General features: G+C 49.3%; 1 pseudogene; it reads left to right on the forward strand.

Annotated features, from left to right (window-relative positions):
* The first annotated feature begins 7,271 nt into the window (after nt 1-7,271).
* Nucleotides 7,272-14,901, forward strand: LOC143267120 (DNA-directed RNA polymerase III subunit RPC1 pseudogene; annotated as a pseudogene).
* Nucleotides 14,902-17,790: the final 2,889 nt, after the last annotated feature.

The following is a 17,790-nucleotide window of genomic DNA, read 5'->3' on the forward strand; positions in this document are numbered from 1 at the left end:
GGTGTTCATCTTTATGGGAAGTTAAAAAGCCCTTATATAAACAGCTAAGACATGAGTCTGGTGCATTCTAGAGGAAAGCAACAGATTCCCCCATCAGCAGGAGCTGAAATTACCCTCCCTCAAATAAGCTTCAGCAAATGTGTGAGTAACAGCCGTTTGAGAAGTCCCACGTCAGTTTGCTGGAGCTGCCACAGCAAAGTACCATAAACTGGATGTCTTAAGCAATACAGGATTTTCAGCATCAGTTCTGGAAGTCAGGAGTTCAAAACCAGAGTGACTTAGTGTCTTTTCGTGTTGCTGTGATAAAATACCCTTAGAAAAGAGAGGAAGGGTTTATTATGTCTCATAGTTCTGGAATACAGTCCATCAAGATGGAAATGTCATGGCAGCAGACACTCGAGGCAGCTGGTCACGTTGAATCTGCAGTTAGGAAGCAAAGGGAGACAAAGGCTTGTGCTCAGCTCCCCTTCTCCTTTTACAAAGTCCAGGATTCCAGCCTAGTGAATGGTGCCACCCACAGTGGGTGCGTTTTCCCACCACAAGTAACATAATCAGAATAATCTCACACAGGCATGTCCAGAGGCTCATCTCTCAGAGGATTCCAGATCTTGTGAAGTTGACCGTTGATATTAACCATCATGCAAGGCTACCACCATGTAGAGGGCACAAAGTCCTCATGCTCACAGACAGAAGTAGGGAAACCTACATTAAACTCGCAGGCTTTTCTATTTGATGGGAAGGATTTACAACTATTTCTGCCCGGAAATCTGGGATTGGGTGTAGTTAACAACTTAGTGATCTTTTCATATCTGTGGGGCCAGGCTTCACCCAAATGCCCCAGACTCCTGAGCTTTGTCAGTCAATAAAACCCAACCTTATGAATGAGAGGACCCATGTACTTTGCAAAAGAGTTTACCATTATGCTTATCCCAGACCCTTCCTCCCTAGACCCTTATCCTGAGCATGGTTTCTCAGCCAATAAAACCCAGCCTTAGGAAAGAGGTCATGAATGCTTTGAAAAAGACATGTACTTTGCAAGGGAGTTTCAATATAGTCGTACCTTAAGCTTTATTGTGATAATTGTCATGAGGAAACTTTTTTTCCCAAAGTTGCACTGTGCTTAAATATGTCAAAATAAACGGCTTGGGATCAAAAGATTGCAGTCTAAGGTGCAAACCACCTTGCTAGCCTTGGTTTTATTGGACCTCAGGCCCTTCCACTCCCTGCCCCTCCTCCTGAGTCTGATGTTTGGTGCCAATACAGGATTATGGTTCAACCACTACCATCCTCAGGGCTGGACCTGAGAACTGAGGAAGACAGACACAGGGGAGGTGGCAGCTGATGTGATCACAGACCAGCAACCCATATTCTGTCCTGATTCTTTGCTCACTGATGCTCACTTTGTGTGTCTGGTTGTATCGGTGAAAGGGAGGATGTGGGGGTTTATCTTTTGAGGTAGGAATACAGAGTTTACAATTCTATGCATATCTTGCAGCTGGGCCACCTAAGTTGCCAAGAACAAGGGAGTTTCCATTGCAAAAAAATCGGATTGTAAAACAGAGACTTCCTGAGAACACACAGATGAATATATAGAAAGCCCCATCCCAAAGAATGCATAATATGAAAACATAATCCAATGACCATAAAAATTAAAGGTCTGGAAGAAAGATACTGGCCTTTGGGAAACAGGGAAAATCTGGGGAATTGGACTGTGTGCCACAGGAACGGACACTGGGGATAGGTTTACTATCCAGAAGCCCACCCCCACCCCTGCCTAGGTCCCTAGGCCTTTGAGTCCTAATAGAAAGCTCCTATCCATGCCAAGGCCCAACCGACTTCACCCATCCAAAGCACTTGACTCCTAATGAAGCAGAAAGAACTCTCTAGCTTTGGAGGAAGGGGCTGAAGGGTTTCCTTCTAGAAAGGAAACCTCAGCTTCTGGTCAATTTGGGGAGAGCTGGGCAGGGCAGTGCAGTGGCCAGTGACATCATCAGCAGTCCCTTCCCTGGACAATCTCTTGTATCCTGGAGCTCTTCTGTGATGTCACTGGTGTTTTGGTGACACCAACTGCCTGTGGAGTGTTAGTTCAGTGCCTGTCGGGCTCACCTGTAGACATGTTGGCAAGGCTGAGCAGGCTATTTGGGAGAGAGAATGGAGAGCATGGAAATACCAGAGAGAGGCAGAAGGAAGCTGGCCTTCGGAGAAAGAAATGGTTCTGGGGAAGGCACAGTGAGTTCTGGGAAGGGGATGGGGAGGTTCCTGGAGGGGGTAGGCTTGAACTGGGCCTTCCAGTAATGGGGCAGAGAAGCTGGGGCCTGAGAAGCAAATGGACTTCCTCACTTCTCATAATTCCTGAAAGTCAAGGATTCCAGAAGAGTTTGTCCTTAAAGCCAGGAGCTAGCAAGGGCATAGCTGTTGTGCTGGGAATTCCTGGCTTTCACTCTTATTGTGTGTGTGTGTGTGTGTGTGTGTGTGTGTGTGCGCGCGCGCGCGGGAGGCAAAGAGGCCATCAGGAAGAAAGGGAGGGACGAGTGAGGTGTCTCCTGCTCAGGGCAGGGCATCACTGCACTTCACCTCCAGTGGTTTCCTTTAGGTGCAGTGGCTGTTGACACTAGTCACAGGGAGGGAAACTGCCCCAGCCAGTGGGGTCTCAACGGGGGCGACCCACCTACGGCAGAGAATGAAAGGGACGGGAGACACGAAGGAAGACAGCAAGACAGAGTTCTGATCAAGCTGCAAATTTTATTCTCCTCAGTAAGGCTTATATAGCATGGGATGGGGAGGGGGCAGGAAGGAGGGAAGGGGTACACGACGTGCCGGACGTGCAGGTGAAGGGAGACGTGCAAGTTGTGAAGCTGCAGGATGTTGTGCTAGGTGATAAGGTCACACAGGTCAGGGCCCATTGTTCTGTTGCTATGCTACCTGACCATGGGATGTTCTTTATCTTTGGGGGCATCTGGTTTAGGGCCTGTGGCTTGTTCTTTGGCCTAGCTAGTACTTTTCCATGGTTCATGTTTGGTTCCTGACATCTCCCCCTTCTATACGTATAGCAAGACAAAGAAAGGAGGCCCAAATGTTTTGCCGTGACAGGGGAGGGGTGACAGGCTCTATCACTGATAAGTTTTATTGTTAATGATTGGTCCATGTAGGTGTCCCCACATGTCCCGAAGGAAGCTGGAACGATGCAGTTTTTTACAGGGGGTGGGTTTGAATCCGGGAGGAAAGTGTATAGGGTCTGCATAACCACCATGCAATAGAGCATGTCATCCAAGGCACGCAGGGTGGTGGAGCACTTTAGTCTCCCTGCCTTCTGCAGTCCCGGCTGCACCCTCAATCCCCTATGCAGTGGGCTCCAGCTCCCAGGCACAGGTGCATCCTCCCCTGAGCAGAGGGGCCTGTGCTAATATGGAGTCTTTATCTGGTTCATCGAGACCGTGATCATGGAGGTCAAGGCGATGGTAATGAACCTGAATTTGTTTTGCCTGAAGTTCGGCCAGCTGACTGCACACAAATTGAGTTAGTCGAGACAAGGCCCAAGGGCTGAATGTCAAGACAAGAATGAGGCCAACCAAGGGTCCCAGAAAGGACGGCAGGAGGGTGGTTAACCAGGGATGCTGTAGGATGTTTTGTATGTCCTGTGGAAACCCGTTCTCAGGTTCCTCGTGGCTTTACCCAGCAGGTCCGCATAGAGGATGATTAGGACCACGGGCCTGAGTGCAGGTGTCTGAGATGGTCTGCACTTGGCTGTGCTGGGGAATGGTCTGTATGTCAAGTTGCTCTGATTGGTCAATAAATAAAATACTGATTGGTCCGTGGCTAGGCAGGAAGTATAGGCGGGACTAACAGAGAAAAGAACTAAAAGAACAGGAAGGCAGAAGGAGACTGCCTGGAGCCGCCGCCAGGACCACCAGGACAGGGAAGATGTAAAGTAAGCCGCGAGCCACGTGGCAAGGTATAGATTTATGGAAATGAATTAATTTAAGATATAAGAATGGTTAGCAAGAAGCCTGCCACAGCCATGCAGTTTGTAAGCAAAATAAGTCTCTGTGTTTACTTGGTTGGGTCTGAGCGGCTGTGGGTCTGGTGGGTGACAAAGATTTGTCCTGACTGTGGGCAAGGCAGGAAAAGTCTAGCTACACAGGGAGATGCAGAGAACCAAGTTTGGAACCAGCCTAGCTCTTCATCTCTTTCTTTTTTGTGCTTCTCTAAGCCTTCACAGACCTTGGCCATGCTATCCCTTGCTACTCCTGTGTGATCAGTATAAAAGCAGCACTCTTCCTTAAGCACACAGACCTCCTTGCTGTAAAAAGAGGATGTCGAGCCCTCGGCGGTTTTGGAGGACCACCTCTGAAAGGGAGGTGAGGGAGGATTCAAGGGCAGAAATGCCTCGCTCAAGCTGCGCTATATCTTCATCTATGGAATTCTAAGCTCTGAATAATGTTGATTAGATAAAACCAGGGAAGCTAAGCCCATACCGGCCCCTGCAGCCCTGACCCCCAGGAGGATGGCCAGAGTGACCGTGGTCACAGGTTTCCTTTTCGAGCGATGGAGGGGGGGGGCAAGGGCAGCCGTCTCTGCCAGAGTCTTCTCTTCCCATCTTCCCGAGAATTGGTCTGGGGAATAATAGGTTAGCCTAGGGATAAGTTGAACCAAAATACAGAATAAGGGGGCAGAGGGATTATTTAAATGAAGAGAAATACATGGTATTAGGCCATCAGTACAGGCCCACCAAGTATCATTGGCAGGGAGAAGATATCCAGACTTAAGGGAGGCATTTAGGTTATCTGTGATATTACAAGAGGGTTGATAAATGAGGGAATGGTAGTGCCTTGGGTGACAAGGCAGTGGCCTGAGCCCATAACTTGGGAGAATGTAAGGCGAGATGTGGGTGGCTGTTGCCAGCGACAATCGTGTGGGTCAGTGGTTAGGGAGAAATCTAAACAGCCACTCCTTCATAAAATGGGGGGGGGGCAGAATGATAGCAAAGCCAGCAGGAGTCAACCAAATCAGGCTTGGAGGTGTTAAGTACCTGGTAGGTTTTTGTGATAAGGGTGGTAATTGTATCTTTGGTTGGTGGGGGAGGTGGGAACGTGGGAGAAAAACCCGTGGGTGTCTGAGATACATTGGTTGTAGGAAAATCATGGTTGCCGGGAAGAGAGTTGGGACGGATGGCAACAGGGTTAGGGGATTGACAGGCTGTTTAAAAGCTTGATGATAAAGGTGACGCCTGTATCTCTTCCCTCCTGAAATAGGAGAAGGCCCCAAGTGAGGCCTGCCTCCCAGGCCGAATGAGCTCTCCCGGCCTCCGTGAAGGTAACTTTTAGGGGGTGGCACCAGGAGGAACAATCAGGGGTGCCATGGTAAGTATTAATATGCCCAATGGAATGATTACTGGTAACAGTAATAAAATCCCAAGAAGAAGAGGGGTGCCAATAGGCATTGCCCATAGTTTCACATCCCCAGGACTTGCAAAAAAAGATCTCCGGTTCCCCCGCATTTGTGGAGAAGATTGCAAGGCCGATGATGACCAGGGCAGACATAAAAATGGAGGGTGGCAAGTTTTTTTCTCTGGGCCTGATTTGCACACCCTGGGGGGTCGAGGCCTGGGGTTGTGATAAGAATCAAAAAGCTCAGGAGCCCTTCTGGTAGGGGGTTGATCATCAACATGACAATCGGGGATGTTAAGGCAGCCATTTTACAAAGGTTGGGGATAAAGGTCAGGCCATCAGGGGGCATGGGTGACTAGGGAAGTTTGCCAGATGACATCTTGTCAGCACGTGTTAGGTATGGTTTAAGGGCTGGTGGCGATTGGTGTTTTGGGGTAGGCTAGAGAGGCTGTGGCTCGGAAGGAGGAGTATGAGACCCCAGACAGCCAGCTGACTCACGATGGGCAGCTTCGTGGTCACGTGATCTCCATCTCTTTGGGGTCTCGGTCTTTGATGGTGGCTTTAGCATCTGGAAGAGAAGAAGGAGGGTCCTGGGGGGGGCGGGGCAGTCAATCCCCTGGGTATGTTAGGTAAATTTACAGAACAGACCAGGCTCTCAGGGAGCCAGTGTGGGGGCGCCATGTGCCTGGTCAAGGATGCAAGCGGAGCCATGGCCCCAGATAAGTACAGGATCTGGACCATTCCAAACGCCTGTAAGGGGGTCTCGTCACATGGCCAAAGGGCGGCTGGTGTCTGCTGCGGGGTGCCAATGGCGGTCAGCCGCTGATCGACCTTCACCATCCAGGGTGAGGAGGTTAAGAACAAGGAGGGCATGGCTCAGGCGGTCTCGGGGGGAGACGAAGGAAAGCTTGGACATCTTTAATCGAGAGAGCCATGTTTTTAAGGTCTGGTGGGCCCGTTCTACAATGCCCTGACCTTGAGGGTTGTAAGGGATACCAGTAGTGTGAGAGATTTCAAACTGTTGGAGGAACCGCTTAAGTCCTTCACTGGTGTATGCTGGGCCATTGTCTGTTTTTGTGTGTTTTGGGATACCCAAGGTAGAGAAGCAGACCAGGAGGTGAGTGATAACGTCCTTGACGGCCTCACCAGTGTGAGGGGAGGCAAAAATAAATCCGCTGAACGTGTCAACAGAAACATGAAGATATTCTTGTCTGCCGAAGTCAGGAACATGTGTGACACCCATTTGCCAAGTCATATTAGGCAGGAGTCCACGGGGGTTAACTCCAACATGGGGGACGGGATGGGAGACTATACAAGAAGGGCATTGTTTAACTATCTCTCTAGCTTGTTGTTTTGTGATTTTGAGCTTTAACCGAAGGGTTTTGGCATTAAGATGGTGGAGGCGGTGGGCGCGAGAAGCCGACAGGATGGGCTCTTGTAGGACTGGAAAAACCTGGCGAGTGGCTGTATCAGCCAGAGCGTTTCCCTCTGTGAGGGGGCCAGGAAGCTCCCCATGAGCACGAATGCGGCCAATGAAAACAGGATGGGAGCATTCTCTAAGTTTTTGTTGGATTTGAGTGAAAAGGGGAGTGGCATTGGAGGTGGGTTTAATGAAGAGGGCTGTCTCAAGAAGGGGAATTGGAGGAGCGATGTACGCACTATCAGTGTAAGGGGGGGAATCCTGGAAATCCTGAAAAACCTGCAGAACAGCAAAGAGTTCAACCAGCTGAGCTGAACGAAAGGGCGAAGGAAAGGGGAACGAGTGACCTTGAAAAGCATAAGCTGCAGTGCCATTGGCTGACCCATCGGTAAAGACGGCCGGGGCATCAGGCAAGGGGCTGGGGAAATGACTTTTGGGAAAATAAAGGGATGAGTGCTTGCAAAATGAAGGACTGGGTCATCGGGGAGGTGATTGTCAAGAAGGCCCAGGAACCCCGAGAAGGCAACACCCCAACAATCCAGTGTCTGAAACAAAAATTGAGTTTGTTCGCGGGGGTAGGGGATTAGGGTGGAATCGGGGTCCTTACCGAAGATCTGACGCGAGGTCTGGCGACTGCGCATGATTAGGGAAGAAACAAGTTGGGGTTAGGTGGGAATGACCTTCGTATGACTGGCAGGCATATGAATCCATAAGAGGGAGTGACCCTTAAGTTTATCCTGGGCCCTTAATGTGGAAGGGGAACTTTGCCAAAGGACCCCGGTGGGCACATGGGGAGTAGATAAGACAACAAAAACCAGTGGGAGGGAGTAAACAATCTGAAAAGAGGCTTGGGAAGAAATGGCCCTGGTGATTAATGACAGGAACTTATGGGCAGCTGGGGTCAATTGACGGGGGGAGGTGGGTTCACTGGGGCCCCGAAGAATGTCATAGAGGGGTAGAAGATCAGCAGTAGGGAGTTTTAAGTATGGTCGAAGCCACTGAATGTCCCCGAGAAGTTTTTGAAAATCATTAAGGGTGGTAAGGTTATCTGTGCGCAGCTGGACCAAGACTCGATTGGAATGCAATTCAAGGCCCAGATAACTAAAGGGCACGAGCGCTGGATCTTATCAGGGGCGAGCTGTAGGCCAGCAGCACAAAGGGCCTGTGACAGATCTTGGAAGGTTGCTTCTAGGATGGAGGAGCTAGGGGTGGCCAAAAGAAGGTCATCCATGTAATGTAAGATGTAAGTAGAGGGCCATTTTTGGCTTATGGGATTGACCGCCTGAGACACAAACTTTTGGCATAGAGTCCGGCTATTTGCCATTCCCTGGGGTAAGATGCGCCAATGGAAGCAGAGCATGGGGTCCTGAAAATTAACCCGAGGGAGGCTAAAGGCAAAATAAGCTCAATCATTGGGATATAGGGGGATGGTAAAGAAGCAATCTTTTAAATCGATAACCATTTTGTGATAGGCCTTGGGGATGGCGATGGGTGAGGGCATGCCTGGTTGGAGGGCACCCATGGGCTGCATAAGCTTATTAATGGCTCGCAGGTCTTGGAGGAGTCTCCATTTCCCAGATTTTTTCTTTATGACAAAGATGGGTGTATTCCAGGGGGAATTGGATGGTTCAATATGACCGGCGGCGAGCTGTTCCTGTACCAACATCTCCGCCACCTGTAGTTTCTCTTGTGGCAGAGGCCACTGGTCTACCCACACAGGTTCATGGGTAAGCCAAGTGATTTTGTCTGCATGGTGTACAGGGGGAGCAGTGGCCTCAATTAAAAACACTCAAAGCCAAGACCGAGCCTGTCTGTCTTATTAGCAGGAGTGACGGGTTGGGTTCGGCCCTGTTGAAGTTTACCGAGACCCTTTCCTGGGATGAAGCCCATGCGTAACATTTGTTGGGTAACCACCTCATTTGGGCCACAGAGGATGACTTTCATTTGGGAGAGAATATCTTGGCCCCAAAGGTTGACAGGGAGCCCAGGGACCACAAAGGGGGTGACAGTACCCTGGTTACCCTCCTCATTTGACCAGGTCAGAACTTTAGAGGATTGGAGGGTGTTGTTGGATTGACCTATGCCCTTGAGGTTGGTGAGGGAGGGCATGAGGGGCCATGAGGCAGGCCAGTGGTCTTGGGAGATCACAGTGGCGTCAGCGCCAGTATCCAGAATTCCCTGGAATTTTTTGCCATCTAGCTTAAGGGTAGTGTGGGTCGAGAGTGGGAAATAGGCTGAACCTAATAAGCCTCCGATGAGTCAATCTGAGAAGTTCCTCGGGGCTGGGCGGACTGACGGGGTTATCAGAGGAAAGCATAGGGAGGGTAACCAGCTGGGCAAGGCGCGTGCCGCAGGTGCCGGCAACAAGATCCTGGAGTGCTGAGGCCAAAATCTTACCAGCTGGATCAAGACTAGAGAGGGAGAACAAGGAATAGGAGACCATGATAAATGAAGACCACACGAGAATAGGAAGAAACAAAGTGCTAGAGAGGCCCACAGAAATCCACAAAGGTACCCCCACAATAGACGGCTGGCAATGGTCGAGAGACAGCCAGGACTGACCTACTCTGGTGATGGGATGGCCAAACACCCTAATAGTCATGCCAGAAACCCATCCAAGGACTGAGGAATCTGGATGCAGAGATCCAAGGCTATGCCCTGGGTGGAGCTCCGGGAGTCCAATTAGTGAGAAAGAGGAGGGTTTATATGAGTGAGAATTGTTGAAACCAAGGTTGGATAAAGCACAGGGACAAATAGCCAAATGAATGGAAACACATGAACTATGAACCAAAGGCTGAGGGGTCCCCAACTGGATCAGGCCCTCTGAATAGATCTCTGAAGTATTTGAAGGCCACCTGGCCAAACATCCCAATTGTCGTGCTAGAAACCCCATCCAAAGACTGAGGGAACCTGATACAGAGACCCGTGGTCAGCCCCCAGGTGGAGCTCCAGGAGTCCAATTGGTGAGAAAGCAGAGGGTTTCTATGAGTGAGAATTGTTGAGACCAAGGTTGGAAAAAGCATAGGGACAAATATACAAACGAAAGGAAACACATGAACTATGAACCAATAGCTGAGGAGCCCCCAACTGGATCAGGCCCTCCGGATAAATAAGACAGTTGATTGGCTTGATCTGCTTGGGAGGCATCCAGACAGTGGGACCGGGTCCTGTCCTCAGTGCATGAACTGGCAGTTTGGAATCTGGGGCTTATACAGGGACACTTGGCTCAGCCTGGGAGGAGGGGACTGGACCTGCCTGGACTGAATCTACCAGGTTGAACTCAATCCTCGGGGGAGTCTCTGCCCTGGAGGAGGTGGGAATGGGGGGTGGGCTGGGGGAAGGTGGAGGTGGGGGGTGAGGGAGGAGAACAAGGGAATCCGTGGCTGATATGTAAAATTAAATTTCATAAATAAATTTAAAAAATGAAAAAAAATCTTAATTTCTCCTGTATAGTCATTATCAATAATTCCGGGGTAGACCTAGACACCTCTTACGGTGGATGAGGCACGGCCAAGAGATAAGGGCATGGGTGTCTGGGGGTAGGGGGCCCCAAATCCCTGTAGGGATGACTTGGGGGCCCTGGGACAGATCTAGTATTGTGTCGGTGGCGGCACAGAGGTCCAAGCTTGCGCTACCTGGGGTTGCCTGTTGGAGGGAGCAGACAGTTGGGGAGCAGCCTTTGAGGCCCCATGGGGCGCTCCCTGGAGTGGAAGGGCCAGGGGCTAGCCCTGAAGAAAGTTTCCCGACTGTCTGTTGGCGAGGGAGCGGGCGACCATGAGCATTGGTTTTAGATTTGCATTCCCTCACCCAATGAAGGCCACGGCGACATCTAGGACATGGGGTGGTTGGTAGTGGCCGAGTGGTGACCCCGGGCTGGGGCATCGTGTGGCCGTGCCCCCTGAGGGAGCAGGGATCCTTTTGGGGGCATTCCTGCGCAAAATGTCCCGGTTGTTTACGGGAGAAGCAAAGGCGATGTTAGGATCTCAAATCTTGGGTGCCCACCGACTTTAGGGCTGCGCTGATAACCAAACCTTTGGCATGAGCAGAGCCAACTCCAGCACAAAGGTGGACGTACTCAGAAAGGGGGGTCCTATCTCTGTGGGGGTGGAGAACCTCCTGACAGGCTGGGTTTGCATTTTCAAAGACGAGGTGTTTAACAAATGTGCTTTCGCTATCTCCTGAGCCCAGGAGGTGCTCAGTGGCGTCATTGAGATGGGATATAAAATCACTATAGGGCTCTTCTGGTCCCTGACACACCTTGGCCAATGAGGTGGTACCAGCGCCTTTTTGGGGATGTTGTTTCCAGGCTCGAAGGCTGGTGACCTGAATCTGGGCCAATAAGCCGGGTAGAAAGGTGGCCCAGACCTCATTTTTTGTTATAAGGAGTTTTGCCAAGTAGTTTATTAATGGTCCAATGTTTTGAGGAACGGTTATCAGCATTGCGCTGGGCCGTCTTGCGGCAATTTTCTGAAAAGTCAGTTTTCCATAGGACAAAATCACCCCCAGACAGGGCGGCACGGGTCAAAAAATACCAATTGGTGAAAGCCAGGCCTCGCTCTTGTTTTCAAGCAACGCAAGGGTAAAGGGAGCAGTGGGGCCATACTGGGCGCAGGCTGATTTAAGGCGCTCAACAAAGCGAAAGCTAAGTTTTTGGTAAGACTGACCAGGTGGGGGGCCCTGATCTGGCCCGGAGCCTGTAACCAGGGGCTCCCCTCTTGTGGGGGGTCTCTCCCTCCTCTTCAAGGGGAGGAAATTCCTCCGTCTCGGGCAGACTTGGCAGATCCGATCCACTCACCTGGCTTCGGGTAACGGGAAAAGCCAAAACTGGCTGTGGCCGAGGTTTTTTGAGCAAGGGAATGGGGGAAGGCTGAGTTTTTGGGGTGCCCAGGGAGAGATCAGAGAGCTCCTGATCAAGGGAACATAGTTCCTTTAGAAGGGCCAGGTATTGTCTGCAGGCCCGAAGTGTGCTTTTGGCTTAAAAAACAAAACAAAAACAAAAAACAAGTACAAATACAGACAATCCAAAACCCCACAACTAATCTATCGACTAAGGCCTCAGTCAATGAAAGGCTAAAGTACCACATCAGTGATGGAGGCCGTGGCTGAGCATCGTGTTGCATCCTCAGGCCCCCACCCCCAGTTCAGGCCATCATCATTCCCAGTCTGGATCCCTGCCATGGCCTCCCAGAACGAGGAATCTTACTCAAATACTGTTCTGGTCAAACACTTCAAGAGTCTGACACTCCTTGCAAGACTCACACAGTGGGAGTCCCCTGCTTCACTTCTATCAGCCCACCCTGTCCCTCCAATATGCATTTAGAAAAGGCCTGGTCTGTGGTGAGCCCGGACTTATTCATTAGTGCGCTCCCGTGATCCCCTCTGTTTGCGGTTGCATTTGCTGAAACCATTGCTGATTCGACTACTCTCCACTAGACCAAGCTGCAAATGCTGCATTCACGTGGAGTCTTTAGTGCTCAACACTGGCCTCAGGACTCTCTCGTGTTCTTTGAAAAATAAACGGATCTGCGTTCAAACAAACAAACAAAAAACCTGCAAACTCATAAGGAAGTTCTATGTTTTAATAATTAAGCTCTGAGGCAGAGGGTCCAGAACAGCAGCTTGGATCTCAGCCTGTCACCTAGCTGCCTATGAAGCCACTTTGTAGCTGGCAACCTTGGGTCAGCACACACTGCGTTCCTGAGAGGAGCCAGTGCAGGGCTTCGGGAGGTGGCTTTTTGGCTCAGGACACCCATTCTGACACTGCTTGGTGTGGTGATTTGTGTCCCCCAATATATTGTGCACCCTAACAAATATATCTGGTGATACAAATGCTAATGAACAGAACTAGATAGACATAGATGCTAGAAAATGGTGGCACACACACCTTTAATCCTAACATTCCGGAGGAAGATCCATTCAGATCTCTGTAAGTTCAAAGCCACACTGGAAACATCCAAGCATGGTGACACACGCCTTTAGTCCCAGGAAGTGATGGCAGGAAGCAGAAAGGTATATAAGGCGTGAGGACCGGGAACTAGAGTTCTTTTAAGCTTTTAGCTTTTTAGCAGCAGTTCAGCTGAGATCCATTCAGATGAGGAGTCAGAGGCTCTCAGTCCAAGGAAACAAGATCAGCTGAGGAATTAGCAAGGTGAGATTGGATGAGGCTTGTTCTGTTTCTGTGACTATTCAGCGTTCAGCCCAATACCTGGCTCCAGGTTTGTTTTATTAATAACATCTTCTAACAATTCGAGTTACAGCTCGGTCCATCCCACTTTCTCTGAAATCCCATCCTGGAACTTCTCTCTTCGCTGTCTTCATAACTGTCCTTCACCTGGGACCCCAGGCTCCAGCTGCCTCTTTCATTTTCTTAGCTACATCCAGCTTCCCGGGCGCTTCTGGATTTAGGGTAAAAGAGCAGCAGCTGCTGTCCCTGGGCCACCATAGAGCGCCGCCCCACGTGCCGCTTCCTCTTCCACCGCGGAAGTCTGTCCAGAGAGTATTCTCACGTGGTGCTTTGAGTCCTCCTGCTACACCGCCACCTAGCGGCCCCTGTATGAAACGCACCTAGGCCCTGCTAATACTTAAAAAAAAAACAAAAATAAAAACAAACCAAAAAACTTTCTGGTGGGTTTCTCAAAAGACAGTGAAGTACCGCACTTTCTTTATCTCAAGGCCAAAAAGAAAAAAAAAAAAACAGCAATGAGAAAATTCAGTATTTTTTGAATAAAGAGCATTGGAAACTAAAATCAACATGCCAAAGGAAAAAGACTGTTACTTCACTGAAAATTCTAAGGTTAAACCTTTAATGACAAATTTAGTCAAAGCACATTCAAACTCAGGAAGTCAGCCAAATTACCCACCAGTTTCTCCAAAAGTCATAACTGCTCCCACCCAAATCAAACAAAAGCTCAGTCCTCCATGATTTATAAACAGGCACTTAAAGAAATGAAGAGCTTCTGTGATGATACGACCAAAGACATGTTCTAGAGCCAAACCCCTGGCAGGGCACACAAACAGCCAACTCTGAGGACTTAGCTCACCTTTGGAGGACAAAGGGCCATGGTTCCAGCTCTCAGAGGCAGGCACTGACAGGGAGGTTCTGGATCACAGACTGTTCCTTCAGGATCGTGGCCTGGGGGGAGGGGCAGAGGAGAGGAGAACATGTAGTCTGCGAGGAGTCAGGCTCTGGCTCTGCAGATCACAACTTTAATCCTACATTTCTAGAAAATTCGAGAACATTTCATCAGGATGTCAGATTTCCAATCAATGAAGTTTCCTGAGCTAAGACAATCAAAAAGCCCAAGCAGCATAAAGGCCTTTCTTCTCTTATCCTTAGTTCTGAGACTGCAACTCTATCCATTAGTCTCTTTTCTGCTCTCTCTTCAAGCTGACTGTGGGTTGGGGCACAGTCCTCTGAACCACCTTTCCCCTAACCCAAGCAGTACCTAGGCACCCCTGGAGTACACACACTGCTGGTGATAAATGGGCTGAGAACATCATGAACTAGTTACCAGCCCATTCTTCAGCCCCATTTATGATGCTCTCAGTAGGGACCTAGGGGTTGCAGCATCTTAAGCATTCTGTGTTAAATGTAGGTGGTGGCACAGGGCACCCCGGGGGTCTCCAGAGCTGTCATCCATATTGATGAGCAGAGCAGGAAGGAGAAGTTCAAGCTTCTGGTAGAAGGTGACAACCTTTGGGCAGTCATGGCCACCAATAGTGTGAAAGGCACTCAGATGACTTCCAATAACGCCTATGAGGTACCATTGCTTCTGGACCCTCAGCCAATACCCAGCAGTTTTCTGACCCCGGGATTTGCTTCCCCAACAATTGCACAACAATCTACTTTGATAATAGAGCAGTGTTTGCTTTGCGCTTGTCAAAAGGGAAGAAGTAGGAGTAAGGTAGCTCCCAGAAGGGACTGCCTCCACTCACTCCTAGCTCTCCCTAGGTGGAGAAAACTCTGGGCATTGAGGCTGCCCGGACAACCATCATTAACAAGATCCAGTACACAATGGTCAACTATGGCATGAGCATCGACAGGAGGCACATGATGCTGCTCTCGGACCTGATGACCTACAATGTGTGAGAGAAGGGAGGCTCCGGGTTGTCAGGGGTTGTGAAATCCTCTGTCTGTCAAACAGCTAGAGAGTGTAAACAGCATAGAAAGTACACTTCTGTGAGGACTGACCTGGACAGGAAGTAGGTGTCACCAACAAAGGCCCATGTGTGCTGATGGGATCAGGTGTTTTGTTAAATTCTCAGTGTGAGAATTTCAACACAACCAGTGTTGTGGAGGAGAAAAACTTGAACACAACTTTTGTCCATGTCCTGAGTCTTATCTGCAGCCAACCTGGCCATAACCAAAATTAGGATGCCCAAGTGACTTGGGGTGATGTTTCCCTAACCCCTTCCTAGTGCTGTGTCTATAAACATTTCTAGAGAGTAGGGATAGGTATAGCTCAGTGGTAGAGTGCTTGCTTAGCATGCATAGGCCCTGTGTTTGATCTCCAGCACACACACACACACACACACACACACACACACACACACACACACAGAGAGAGAGAGAGAGAGAGAGAGAGAGAGAGAGAGAGAGAGAGAGAGAGAGAAAGTAATGGGAAATCCAGGCCTTGTGATGGATGCCTTTTATCCCAGGACTCAGGAGGCAGAGGTATGCAAATTTCTGTAAGCTGGAGGCCAGCTTCTTCTACATAGCAAGTTCCAGGTCAGACAAGTCTACAGTGAGACCCTGCCTTCAAATCAACATCAAAGTGAAGAGAAAGAAAAGTGAGGAGGGTTAGAATGGAGAAGCCCATGCACAAGCCAGAGTGCAGCTGTCAGACACCAGGACTGAATCCCAGCACCCACCACTGACACCTTTGCAGCCTGGGTCCAGCCTCTGTCCACCACCCTACCTGGAAATGTCTCCTGTCTCCATGTGTGGAGCACTCTAGCCCAGTGGTAGATCTCACTGTGTGTTGGGGTTAGTTTGTCACTTTGCCTCTCTGTTCTGGAGTTGTCTTTGTCATCAAACTAGAATGCATCTACCTCCTGCTTCCTTTCTTTCGAATCAGATTCCTAGCATAGAGCCCTAGACTCTTGAACTACCTGGGTGGTGGTTGCCCACGCTTTTAATCCCAGAACACTGGAGGCATAGGTGGACATATCTCTGAGTTCCAAAGCAAGTCTGGAAAGAAAGAAAGAAAGAAAGAAAGAAAGAAAGAAAGAAAAGAAAGAAAGGAAGGAAGGAGGAAGGAAGGAAAGGAGGGAGGAAATAAGGAAGGAATTAAAGAATTAAGGAAAGAAATTAAGAAGGGTGGAAATTAGGAAAGAAGGAAAGAAGAAAGTTAGGAAGGGAGGAAGGAAGGAAAAGAATGACAGACAGACTTGAAGTGGAGCCAGGAGAGGAGGAAATCCTTACCCTTCTGGAAGTCAGTGGCAGCCTGCCTTCCAGTGTCTGATAAGGACACTGCTGCCCCTGGCCCTGCACTTCCAGCCCCATTGGCATCTTTTCTTCTGGGCACTAAGCTAAGGAGGCAGGTGGCAAAGTCACCATCTCCTGGTCATGTGCAGGGATCCTGCTGCCTAAGCAGCCTCTCAAAGGCTGTCTATCTCCTGATCTTTACTCCTGTTGCAGAGAAGTGGCTGAGCTGAATTGGCTTCTTGTGACCTGCTAGTCTGAGGCAGGCACTGTCATTCCAGAGACAGTGCTCCTTGGCCATCCCCCTAGGGTATATACATGGGAAGGAAAATGATGAGCCAAGTTCAGCCAGGTGGTACGTGGTGGAGCTGGACCTCAGATCCCAACTATGCAACCTAATTCAGTAATGTTCCCTCCACTCAGAAAATCCAGCTCTCTGACCTCAGTTCAGGTTGGTTCCAGGCGTGCCAAAGAGCATCATGATGGAAAACCCAATGAATATAGGAACTGGACTCATAAAGCTGTTGCACAAGGTTTACATAGACCCCAAACCACATAGGAGGCCCCTGATTTTTCAAACAGATGAATTGTACATAATTTTTTGTCACATAGTTTATGGCAGGAGGTCACCATTCCTGACCTTGGCTCCTTGTCATGTCAGTTGCTGAATGAAAGAACTATGTATCCACTGGACAGATGCCTGCTTGACCTTAAATGGTGCAGAGGGTCAGACAAAGACCATGGCCTCAGCAGGAGCTCCTTGGAAGGCTGACTGGGAGTCTGCTTGTAACCATACCTGCAGGGGCTCAGGACGGTTGTTCAGCCTGGTCAGTGTACATTCCACCTCACTCTGTCTCTGTAGAAGAGGCTAACATGAGCCTGCTCCTCCCTCTGTCTAGGATCACAGAGGTCAGGACACAGTCCTGGTTTCCCACTCTTCAGGCTTGATTTGCCACTGATGTGCTCATGTAAATACATTACTGTTATTTATTTGTTCTGTCTGAGAGATATACAGTGTCTGTTGTTATTTTACTTTGAAACCAGAAGCTGTAGAACCAAGAAAACCAGCTTTAATGAATTCCTGGAAAATCACCTAGGATGTGAGGTCCAGGATGACATGGCTAGACCCTGGCTAAGCACTGTCTATTTGAATTTTACTGCCTTAAACACAAAGAGAACAGAAACATGTAGTTTCCTAGTAATGTGAGTCCCTTTTGAAGGGCATTGTAGCCTGTGGCTCTGAGTAAAGGCTGTACACTATCACGAGCAGTCTTGAAAAAGAGAGGGGTTGGTTCCTCTAAAGTCTCTTATGGTCAGAGGTCCTGGGCAGGAACTCCTACTGACAGCCACACATTGCTTGTCTACACCCAGTCCTATAACAAATCTGGGCCTTGGATAGTATACCGAGGTACTCATCAGGAATGTAAGTGTCTGAACTCCATCCTAATTAGAACTCTGAATGAAAGGAGTTGGGGTATCATCTGTGGTGTAATAGTATTTAATTGCTCATATTGATGAACAGAGGGATATTTAAAAGAATGAGATATTCCTGGGCAGTG

Source organism: Peromyscus maniculatus, chromosome 9 (assembly GCF_049852395.1).
Source record: "Peromyscus maniculatus bairdii isolate BWxNUB_F1_BW_parent chromosome 9, HU_Pman_BW_mat_3.1, whole genome shotgun sequence".
In the NCBI taxonomy this organism is placed as follows: domain Eukaryota; kingdom Metazoa; phylum Chordata; class Mammalia; order Rodentia; family Cricetidae; genus Peromyscus; species Peromyscus maniculatus.